Here is a 12,328-nt window from a genome sequence, read left to right as displayed (position 1 = left end):
AGAAATAGGGGTAGAAGGGTTATGTGAGCAAATCATAGCGGAAAACTTTTCTAACCTGGGGAAAGACACAGACATCAAAATCCAGGAAGCACAGAGGACCCAATTAGATTCAACAAAACCTGACCATCAACAAGGCATATCATAATCAAATTCACAAAATACTCAGGCAAGTAGAGAATCATGAAAGCAGCAAGGGGAAAAAAGTCCTTAACCTACAAGGGAAGACAGATCAGGTTTTCAGCAGACCTATCTACAGAAACTTGGCAGGCCAGAAAGGAGTGGCAGGATATATTCAGTGTGCTGAATCAAAAAAAAAAAAAAAAAATGCAGCCAAGAATTCTTTATCCAGCAAGGCTGTCATTCAAAATAGAAGGAGAAGGAGAGATAAAAAGTGTCCCAGACAAAAAAAAAAAAAAAAAAAAAAACTAAAGGGGTTTGTGACCACTAAGCCAGCCCTGCAAGAAATTTTTTTTTTTTTTTGGCTTCTTTAAGGGTAGACTTTTTATTGTGTGCAGAAAACCTCCCAGATTATAAGTGTCCAGCCAGTGAATTTCCACCAAGGGAACATATTCCGGTAATTGGAGCAAGAAATGGGCGCTCAGAGCATCTCAGCCGCCCCTCTCAGGCCCCCTTCCACATCCTTCCTGTCTTCGCTTGCTGGGTCCAATTCTCTGGCCTACAGCACCCGGTATTCCCAGGCGGTCTCCCATCCAAGTACTAACCAGGCCCGACCCTGCTTAGCTTCCGAGATCAGACGAGATCGGGCGCGTTCAGGGTGGTATGGCCGTAGACGCCGGCGGCTGCCGCTGGGCGCCTCAAGAGCCTGCTCCACGCGTCCCAAGCCCAGCGGGTGCCGCGCTTCACCCATGCACGCGCCTGCCTGCCTGCCTGCCTGCCTGGCTGCCTGGCTGCTTGGCTGCCGCCGCCCTCCGCCACGGGCCCTGGGCGGGTGGCGGAGGCGGCGCAAGAGGACCCGGCAAGGCGCTGTGGCGCAAGCTCCGGCCTTCACCGATCCCGGGACTCTTGCACGCTGCTTCCGGCTTGGCCCCACGCCCGTCTCCGCTTCCATCCCGCACCGCACCGCATCGCATCGCACCGCACCGCACCACGTCGGGCCGCTCACTGGGAAGAGGGTGGAAGCGAGCGTGGGGCATCCGGCCGGCCTTTCCTTCTGGCCCCCCCACCCCCACCCCGCCGGGTTCTCAGCGCCTCCTCCCCAGTCCCAGGGCGAGCGCAGCCAGCCCCCCAACCCCCCACCCCCCCCCCGCCTTTCCCTCCCATCTGCCCCACCTGGTGCAAAGCCACCCCGGAGCCCCCAGCGCCCCCAGAGAACATCACCAGCCCGAGCCCGCTGCCCTAGCTGGGCCTCGCGAAAGCTGGGGGCCCTGGGGATGAGGGCTCGAGGGAGGGAAGAGGTCCAGGACCCAGGGAGCCCAGGCCCGTGGTGGAGTCTGAGTGTCCCTGCAAGAAATTTTAAGGGGGACTGTCTGAGGGGAGAAAAGATGAAAAAAAAAAAAAAAAAATATATATATATATATATATATATATATATATATATATATATATATCGAAAGCAACAAAGAAAGGACCAGATAACACCACCAGAAACTCCAACTCTACAAACATCATAATGACAATAAATTCATATCTTTCAGTACTCACTTTAAACATCAATGGACTCAATGCTCCAATCAAAAGAAATAGGGTAACAGAATGGATAAGAAAACAAGATCCATCTATATGCTGTTTACAAGAGACCCACTTTAGACCTAAAGACACCTTCAGATTGAAAATAAGGGGATGGAGAACATCTATCATGCTAATGGTCAACAAAAGATGCCAGAGTAGCCATACTTACATCAGACAATCTAGACTTGAAAATAAAGACTGTATCAAGAGATGTAGAAGAGCATTATATCATAATCAAGGGGTCTATCCACCAAGAAGACCTAACAATTGTAAACATTTATGCTCCAAATGTGTGAGAACCCAAATATATAAATTAATCACAAACATAAAGAAACTCATTGATAGTACTACCATAATGGTAGGAGACTTCAACACACCACTTACAACAATGGACAGATCATCAAAACAGAATATTCAACAAAGAAACAATGGCTTTGAATGACACACTGGACCAGATGGACTTAACAGATATATTCAGAACATTTCATACTAAAGCAACAGAATACACATTCTTCTCCCGTGCACATGGAACATTCTCCAGAATAGACCACATACTGGGACACAAATCAGCTCTCAGCAAGTACAAAAAGATTGAGATCATACTGTGCATATTTTCAGACCATAACGCTATAAAACTTGAAATCAACCACAAGAAAAAATTTGAAAAGGTAACAAATACTTGGAGACTGAACACCATCCTACTAAAGAATGAATGGGCTAACCAAGAAGTTAAAGGGGAAATTAAAAAGTATATAGAAGCCAATGAAAATGATAACACCACAACCCAAAACCTCTGGGACACAGCAAAGGCAGTCATAAGAGGAAAGTATATAGCAATCTAGGGCTTCCTAAAGAAGGAAGAAAGGTCTCATATACACAACTCAACCTTACACCTTGAAGAGCTGGGAAAAGAACAGCAAATAAAACGCAAAACCAGCAGAAAATAGTAAATAATAAAGATTAGGGCAGAAATCCTTGCTATCCAAACAAACAAACAAAAAAAAACAGTAGAACAGATCAATGAAACCAGAAGCTTCTTCTTTGAAAGAATTAACAAAATTGATACACCACTAGCCAGTTTGATCAAAACGAAAAAGGAAAGGATCCACATAAATAAAATCAAGAATGAAAGAGGAGAGATCACAACCAACACAGCAGAAATAAAAACAATAATAAGAGAATATTATGAGCAGTTATATGTCAATAAAATGGGCAATCTGGAAGAAATGAACAAATTCCTAGAAATATATACACTACCAAAACTGAAACAAGAAGAAATAGAAAATTTGAACAGACCCATAACCAGTAAGAAAATCAAATTAGTAATCAAAAATCTCCCCCCAAAAACACAAGAGTCCAGGGCCAGATGGCTTTCCAGGGGAATTCTACCAAACATTGAAGGAAGAGTTAACACCTAAAATCTTGAAGCTGTTCCACAAAATAGAAATGGAAGGAAAACTTCGAAACTCTTTCTAGGAAGCCAGCATTACCTGGATTCCAAAACCAGACAGAGACCCCACTAAAAAGGAGAACTATAGACCAATTTCCCTGGTGAACATGGATGCAAAAATCCTCAACAAGATATTAGCCAACCGGATCCAACACTACATTAAAAAAATCATTCACCATGACCAAGTGGGATTTATACCTGGGATGCAAGCCTGGTTCAATATCTGCAAAACAATTAACGTGATTCATCACATCAATAAAAGAAAGGACCAGAACCATATGATCCTCTCAATAGATGCAGAGAAAGCATTTGACAAAATACAGCATCCTTTCTTGATCAAAACCCTCAAGAAAGTAGGAATAGAGGGATCATACCTCGAGATCATAAAAGCCATATATGAACGCTCCAACACTCATATCATCCTCAATGGGGAAAAACTGAGAACATTCCCCCTAAGGTCAGGAACAAGACAGGGATCTCCACTCTCACCACTGTTATTCAACATAGTATTGGAAGTCTTAGCCTCTGCAATCAGACAACACAAAGAAATAAAAGGCATCCCAATCGACCAGGAGGAAGTCAAACTTTCACTCTTCACAGATGACATGATACTCTATATGGAAAACCCAAAAGATTCCACCAAAAAACTGCTAGAACTGACTCATGAATTCAGCAAAGTTGCAGGATATAAAATCAATGCACAGAAATTGGTCGCATTCCTATAAACCACCAATGAAGCAACAGAAGGAGAAATCAAGGAATCGATCCCATTTATAATTGCACCAAAACCCATAAAATACCTAGGAATAAATCTAACCAAAGAGGTGAAAAATCTATACACTGAAAACTATAGAAAGCTTATGAAAGAAATTGAAGAAGACACCAAAAAATGGAAAAAGATTCCATGCTCCTGGATAGGAAGAACAAATATTGTTAAAATGTCAATACTACCCAAAGCAATCTACATATTGAATGCAATCCATATCAAAATAACACCAACATTCTTCACAGAGCTAGAACCAATAATCCTAAAATTTGTATGGATCCAGAAAAGACCCCAAATAGCCAAGCAATCTTGAAACAGAAAACCAAAGCAGAAGGCATCACAATCCTGGACTTCAAGCTATACTACAAAGCTGTAATCATCAAGACAGTATGGCACTGGCGCAAGTACAGACAATCAGATCATTGGAACAGAATATAGAGCCCAGAAATGGACCCATAAACATATAACCAACTAATCTTTGACAAAGCAGGAAAGAATATCCAATGGAATAAAGACAGTCTCTTCAGCAAGTGGTGCTGGAAAAACTGGACAGAGACATGGCCAGAAGAATGAACCTGGACCACTTTCTTACACCATACACAAAAATAAACTCAAAATGGATGAAAGACCTAAATATAAGACAGGAAACCATCAAAACCCTCAAGGGGAAATCAGGCAAAAACCTCTTTGACCTTGGCTGCAGCAACTTCTTACTCAACACATCTCCAGAGGCAAGGGAAACAAAAGCAAAAATGAACTACTGGGACCTCATCAAAATAAAAAGCTTCTGCACAGGGAAGGAAACAATCAGCAAAACTAAAAGGCAACTGACAGAATGGGAGAAGGTATTTGCAAACGACATATCAGATAAAGAGTTAGAATCCAAAATCTATAAAGAACTTATCGAACTCAACACCCAAAAAACAAAAATCCAGTGAAGAAATGGGTGAAAGACATGAATAGACACTTCTCCAAGGAAGACATCCAGATGGCCAACCGACACATGAAAAAATGCTCAACATCATTCATCATCAGGGAAATACAAATCAAAACCACAATGAGATACCCCCTTACACCTGTCAGAATGGCTAACATTAGCGATTCAGGCAACAAAAGATGTTGGCAAGGATGCGGAGAAAGAGGATCTCTTTTGCAGTGTTGGTGGGAATGCAAACTGGTGCAGCCACTCTGGAAAACAGTATGGAGGTTCCTCAAAAAATTAAAAATAGAACTACCCTACAACCCAACAATTGCACTGCTAGGCATTTATCCACAGGATACAGGTGTGCTGTTTCAAAGCGACACATTTACCCCCATGTTTATAGCAGCACTATCAACAATAGCCAAAGTATGAAAGAGCCCAAATGTCCATTGATGGATGAATGGATAAAGAAGATGTGGTATATTCATACAATGGAGTATTACTCAGCAATCAAGAATGAAATCTTGCCATTTGCAACTACGCGGATAGAACTGGAGGGTATTATGCTAAGTGAAATTAGTCAGTCAGAAAAAGACAAAAATCATATGACTTCACTCATATGAGGACTTTAAGAGACAAAACAGATGAACATAAGGGAAGGGAAGCAAAACAATATAAAAACAGGGATGGGGACAAAACGTAAGAGACTCTTAAATATAGAGAACAGAGAGTTGCTGGAGGGGTTATGGGGGGAGGGGAATGGGATAAATGGGTAAGGGGCATTAAGGAATCTACTCCTGAAATCATTGTTGCACTATATGCTAACTAACTTGGATGTAAATTAAATGTGTAGATGTAGATGATATAGATATGTAGATACAGATATAGATATAGATATAATTCTCTCTCTCTTCCTCTCCCTCTCTCTCTCCTCTTCCCCTTTCTTTTTTTTTAATTTTTTTTAACGTTTATTTATTTTTGAGACAGAGAGAGACAGAGAATGAACAGGGGAGGGGCAGAGAGAGAGGGAGACACAGAATCCGAAACAGGCTCCAGGCTCTGAGCGGTCAGCACAGAGCCCGACGCGGGGCACGAACCCACGGACCGTGAGATTATGACCTGAGCCGAAGTCGGACGCCTAACCGACCAAGCCACCCAGGTGCCCCTCTTCTTCCCCTTTCAAGTGGGTATTCTTTCCCTCTCAAAAAGACAATAATAATAAAATAAAATAAACTTCTATTATTTTTCGTATTCAAATATAATGCATATTCATTATAGAAAATTTAAAGAAAATAAAGATCATCCAATAACATTATTCTCGACACTTAATCAATACTTCATTTAGAACCACTGCCACTGTCATCATCAACATCATTCTCTCTTCATTCTGCTTTCTTTTTTCTTCTTCCAGTTCTCTCTCTCTCTCTCTCTCTCTCAATCCATGCATATTGTTAAAAAAAAAAATCCTTCATCACGGATAACCGTGTGCTAACAGCTTGGTGTGTATTATTCCACACATTTTTTTATGACAATGGAAATGCATAGCTATTACAAACAAAATGGACTCTACAGGTTGTCATTCAAACCAAAGACCACCATGAACACACCTGCACTTGAGCTTCTCACTCTGCAGTGAGGGAGACCACACACCATGGAAACTGCAGGCATTTCAGTTAAGAGGCTGTTAGAATTTAAAGGATTTGGGTTTGAGCTCGGCAATCTACAGGAGGGTTTAAGGAAGCAGGGCTCTGCTCTGAATTGGCTGTTTCCTGGCAGCAAGACAATTCTATGATTGGGTACCTTAATAAATGTCATCCAGAAGGAGGGCAAAGTAATGTGAGGCGCAAGGCTAAAGATGGGGAAAATTGGCAAAGGAACAGCAGTCCCTACTATTAACCAGGAAGGGTGCGTGCTTGGTCATTTTTGTGGTTTGGACAGTGTTCCTGTTTTGTCTGTTTGCAGACATGATTACGGAGCGGTCTTGTTTTTATCTGCTCCATCATATCACGGTGGCCTTACTGATGTTGCTGTGCTGTGAAACAGAACTCCACAGCCTCACGGAGATGCCAGGCCAGCTCCCATGGCTTTCTCTTTTTTTTTCACCTAACAATGTTGTTCCAAATTGACATTTCTTCCAAGTCAACACTGAGTCTTCTTTAACCAAATTTCTCTTGTTAAATGATTGGATTTTTCTAATATTTTAAGCTTACGATACTAAAATGAAATCCTTTAGAAATACATCTCTGCACACTTATACTGTTATTTCCTTAACAGATGGGGCACTTGGGTGGCTCAGTGGGTTAAGTGTCAGACTCTTGGTTTCGGCTCAGGTCAGTCTCACGGTTTTGTGGGTCTGAGCTCTGCATCCCGCTCTGCACTAGAAGTGCAGAGCCTGCTTGGGATTCTCTCTCTCCTTCTCTCTCTCTGCCCCTTCCCCACTTGCGCTGTCTCTGTCTCTCTCAAAATAAATAAATAAACTTTAAAAATTTTTTTAAAAATAAATTTCTAGACATGTAAATACTGGGTCAAATGATGTACACATTTTAAAGTTTTTGGTATCACCAGATTGCCTTCCATAGGGCTTGTACCAATTTCACTTCCCACAATAGGATAGGCGAATACTCAATTTCCCACCCCAAACCCTTATCAGCACCAAGTCATGAAGTATCATCAATCTTTTTTTTTTTTTAATCTTTGTCAGTTGTAGCCCAGGGAACATCTTGTTTTGTTGTGTAAAATTGGATACACAACAAAGACCAAAGGAGCCACATAGGTCTCACTAGACTACACTATGCTAGACTGTCTCAGTCATTTCAGGGAAGTCCAGTCAGGGGGCACAAAGCCTTTTGTTGATGTCTCAAGTCTGTTTCTCAAACTTCCAGTTAAGAAGACATATATACAGGGGCGCCTGGGTGGTGCAGTCGGTTAAGCGTCCGACTTCAGCCAGGTCATGATCTCGCGGTCCGTGAGTTCGAGCCCCGCGTCAGGCTCTGGGCTGATGGCTCAGAGCCTGGAGCCTGTTTCCGATTCTGTGTCTCCCTCTCTCTCTGCCCCTCCCCCGTTCATGTTCTGTCTCTCTCTGTCCCAAAAATAAACGTTGAAAAAAAAATTAAAAAAAGAAGACATATATACAGAAAGGGGCATCTTTGGGTTCCTTGAGATTTGGGACACACTCTGACAGCAGTGCTTTTCTTTTCTTTTCTTTTTTAACTTGTTTTATTTTTTATTTTTTTAAATCTCCATCCAAATTAGTTAGCATATAGTGCACCAATGATTTCAGGAGTAGATTCCTTAGTGCCCCTCCCCAGTTAGCCCATCCCCCCTCCCACAACCCCTCCAGTAACCCTCAATTTGTTCTCCATGTTTATGAGTCTCTTCTGTTTTGTCCCCCTCCCTGTTTTTATATTATTTTTTTTTTCCCTTCCCTTATGCTCATCTGTTTTGACAGCAGTGCTTTTCAAAATGTGTTGTTCTCTGCTCACTAGTCTGCCTCTCCACTGAATTAGGAGTTTCAAGGAGGCAGGGACTGTGTCTTAATCATTTTCTTTTCCAATATTTTTATTGTGATAAAATCCACATAACATAAAACTTACCATCTTAACCACCTTTAAATACATTCATACTGTTATGCAACCATCAGCACCATCTGTCTCCAGAACTCTTTTGCGAAACTTTTTTTGTAAAACCTTGTAAAACTGCAACTCTGTCCCCATTAAACAATCGCTCCCTGTTCTCCTCACCCCCGGCCCCTGGTCACCTTCTCATCATGTCCTCAAGGTTTATCCTTGCAGCATGTGTCACAATTTCCTTCAAGCATTGTAAGAAATAAATATGTTGCTTTAAGCCACTAAGAGTATAGGGCTGTTTGTTACTGCATCATAACAAAGCCTGTCCTGACCAACACAGCAATAAATGCCTACAAGAATAAGAACATATCTATCAAAACTCCTAATGGCAGTTTGTCATAAACGTGTGTAGAGGTGGCATTGGTTTCTCAACTAGGACCTATAAGTTCATGTTCCCTTCTTTTGAGGATGTTCACTCAGGAATTACAAGGTGATCACAACTTGTGATGAGCTATCGTGTTATGATGAAACCATAAGTTGCCTAAATCCAGTAAATTTGAGAGATAATAGGTTTTGAGTCTGACAAAAGATTGATTTTGTGGATATGTATAAGGAGAGGCTATCTGAGGGGGAATGTCTCCTGCAAAAGGATGGAGGAAGGCCCTCTTTCTTCACTTCAGACACCTAGTGTTCACTCAGCTCTACCCTGTCCACAGTCCATTCTGCTCTCTCACTCTCTAGGCCAGTTCATAATGCAGGCACTCTGGACTCAGCCAGGGTTAAAAATGCTGCTATTCATTACAACAGGCATGAATTTTTCTCCACAAACTCACATGTGAGAAAAATATTACTTTATTTCTACACAGCAAATTAACTGGTCCTCAGCTCTCTGTCACTTCTGGGGGAAAATAGTCTATCTCAGCCATCTTGAGGGTGGCCATCCTTCTCTCGAGAATTGAGCATGAATTCAGGGAACTCAGTGTGGCTCCCAGCAAAAGGCAGGAGTCTCCAGTTCCTATGCTCAGTGATGAGCAGCTCATAATCTGAGCTGACAGAGACAAAACTTCTACACCAAACATGGGGACACTTCCCCATAACCTCAAGGCCAAGACTGTCTCCAACATTCATACATTAGATCCCTCCAGAGCTTGTGTCACTCCTGGAGAAGCTGCATGGAAGCAGGGTACAGGTCTACATCACTAAAAGAATAAAACAGCCATCCCCATCCTCACCTCAGGGAAGGGCCACTTCTGCCTCCTCACTTCTTCTAGAGGAAGGAACAGGAGCTTACCTATCATGCACAATTACATGTGTCTTAAAAGGGGAGTCCTGGGAATGGGTGCCAAGTCTTTGCATTCTTGGGCTTGCAGGGGAGAATTTCAGTGAACGAATGCGTGTGGGACTGACCAGAACCCCTAAGCTGACAGATACAAAGTATGTCCACCAAGGCCTGAGGCCTGGACTTTCCCCATAAGTTCTCTACCTCAGCCACTACCAGAAAGGTCTAACCAGCCTCCTCTTCAATACTTAATCTTCAGAGAACTCCTGGGGTGAACCCAGTCCTGAGAGGATTTTATTCCCAGCCTCAACTCCAAGTCCTTGTGTGAACTTGAGGATGGGACATGGGTCTTTGAGTCCAGTACCAGTTGCTGATTCCTCCTGCTCCAGGGCTCCAACTGCAAGTGGTGAAAGTGCTTAGCTTGTGGTCTGCCAAGCCTTGGAGTTCACGAGAGGGCGGCCAACTGTGACGTAAATGAGGAGTACCACACCCGCCAGTGGGCAGGCCTGGGATTCACCTAAACCCCAGGCCCATTAGGCCTAGGGAAAACTAGTCCCATGGCTGTGAGTCTTTGAAAAAGAGAGGGGCAGAGAGTTCCTGGCTTGTGCTAATTTCTCCACAGAGCCTGGAGCAGCTCCCTGAAACTGATCTCTTACCTGTACCCTTCCAACCATACCTGGCTTCATCTAACATCCCAGGGGAGCTAGATCATTCTGTTGCTTGCCCTTCCCTACCTCAACCAGGACCTGGTGTTTTACATCAATCCAGATGGACCTCTCTGGAACCACATCTGCTATCTACTGGCCACACAAATTACCATGTCACACAGAGGCCTCTCCCTAGACCCCACCAGGGGTCTGCATTTATTACTTTTTATTTTTATTAATCGTTTGTTTAACGTTTATTTATTTTTGCAAGAGAGAGCACAAGCGGGGGAAGGGCAGAAAGAGAGGGAGATAAGAGGATCTCTGTGCTAACAGCACAAAGCCGGACACGGGGCTCAAACTCAAACCGCAAGATTATGACCTGAGCCAAAGTTGGTCACTTAATCAACAGAGCCACCCAGGTACCCCAGGGGTCTGCATGTAAAAACTGTGGAACTATTTCTTATTATTTTTATTGTTAGTTTCTCCTTCAGTTGGTGAAGATGATTTTTAAAAATTCCAACCTTGCCTTTGTTACAACAAAAAGGCCAGTCCTTATATATATATATAGACACACACACACACACACACACACACACACACACACACGCCTTTTTTAAGTTTATTTATTTTGTAAGAAGAGAGAGAGAGAGCTTGCAGGAAGGGCAGAGAGAGGAGAGACAATCTCAAGCAGGCTCCCACTGTCAGCACAGAGCCTGATGCAGAACTCAAGCTCACGAACCATGAGATCACAACCTGAGCCGAAACCAAGAGTCAGAAGCTTAAGCCACCCAGGTGCCCCAAAAAGGCCAGTCTTATCCCCACACCCTTGAGACACAGTCTGTGTGCAGTTGACCAAGAAACATCAGTTGTAGCCATGACTGCCCCCCTCTGACAGGGACACAGTAGCCACGAGGATCCGGGCCTAGCAGATACCAAAAGAATCCCTTTACTGCCATCACTGAGCCACCAGTGAAGTTGTGGGGCTGCTGGGGACAAGGAGGGCCCCTGGAAAAGGAAGTGAGTCTGCCTGCTGCTGGGTTAGGGCCAGTGGTGCCCTGGAGCTCACTTGGCTTGTGAGAGCCAACAGCAAGCATCCTTCTCTGACTCTGCTTTCAGTGAGACCATGTGGGTAGCATACCACTGGGTAGGGGTGACAAGATGAGAGTCACAATTTATGGTCCAGGGAACAGAGTCAAAAGCAGAGGGGAATTTAAGAGTGAGGGCCCGAAAGTGGGCAATCAGGAGGTAAACACAAACACAAGGCCCAACCCTCCCTCTCCCCATGGCTGCTTTAATGTGTGAAACCAGGCAGGTCTCTGGCTTCCAGAATCCTCACAATTCTCCATGCAGGAACCCTGCATCTTTCTTGAGCCCTCTTATCCACAGACAGATCCTCTCCCTTCCCACACAGGTAAAATATCATGCAGTTATTCACACTATTTCTTTGGGAGTTGGCTCCACACTCCTGTGCTATCACTCATCCTTGGGGCTTGAACTTTACACCAAGAGGTGACTCTTTTCCCTTCGTTGCTATTTCCCTCTTATTCATTTTTTCCTACATTTCTCCTCTTGTTTCCCCTCAATCAGAGCCACTGTCCAAGGACCAAATGCCCCAAAGCTACTGTGATCTGGTCCCCTTCACCTCCTCACAGAGACCCCAGGCCCCTCTGACATCTCCTCACCTTTCCTCCTCCCCCCAAAATGAAACAAACCCATAATCTCAAGAGAATAAACCCAAGAACACAAAGACTTCTTCCATTCTCATATAGGACTAATAAAGTCACTAAGCTCAGGCACATCTGATTATAAAAACTACAGGTCCTGCCTCCCAAAACCTGGACACCAGCAGCTAAGATCTGGCCTGAGACGATCCAGGACAAGATGTCTGTGTAAGGCAATGATCCTTCTTCCACAGAATGGAGCTTAAAGTGATGGCATGTGTCATGGTTATCATATGGTTAAGCTATATGATTACGGCACGATAGGTCAACTTTTATAATAACAACATC

At 43.5% G+C, this 12,328-nt stretch overlaps 1 non-coding gene across 1 annotated transcript; it reads right to left on the bottom strand.

Moving 5' to 3' along the window:
- Positions 1-673: 673 nt before the first annotated feature.
- LOC122467351 lies at positions 674-792 on the bottom strand. Its single transcript, XR_006292896.1, has one exon. It is a non-coding gene; the product is annotated as a 5S ribosomal RNA (ribosomal RNA).
- Positions 793-12,328: the final 11,536 nt, after the last annotated feature.

This window comes from Prionailurus bengalensis, chromosome A3, assembly GCF_016509475.1.
Source record: "Prionailurus bengalensis isolate Pbe53 chromosome A3, Fcat_Pben_1.1_paternal_pri, whole genome shotgun sequence".
Classification (NCBI taxonomy): domain Eukaryota; kingdom Metazoa; phylum Chordata; class Mammalia; order Carnivora; family Felidae; genus Prionailurus; species Prionailurus bengalensis.
The sequence above is the reverse complement of the archived record's forward strand: the minus strand, read 5'-3'. Positions and strand labels throughout refer to the sequence as shown.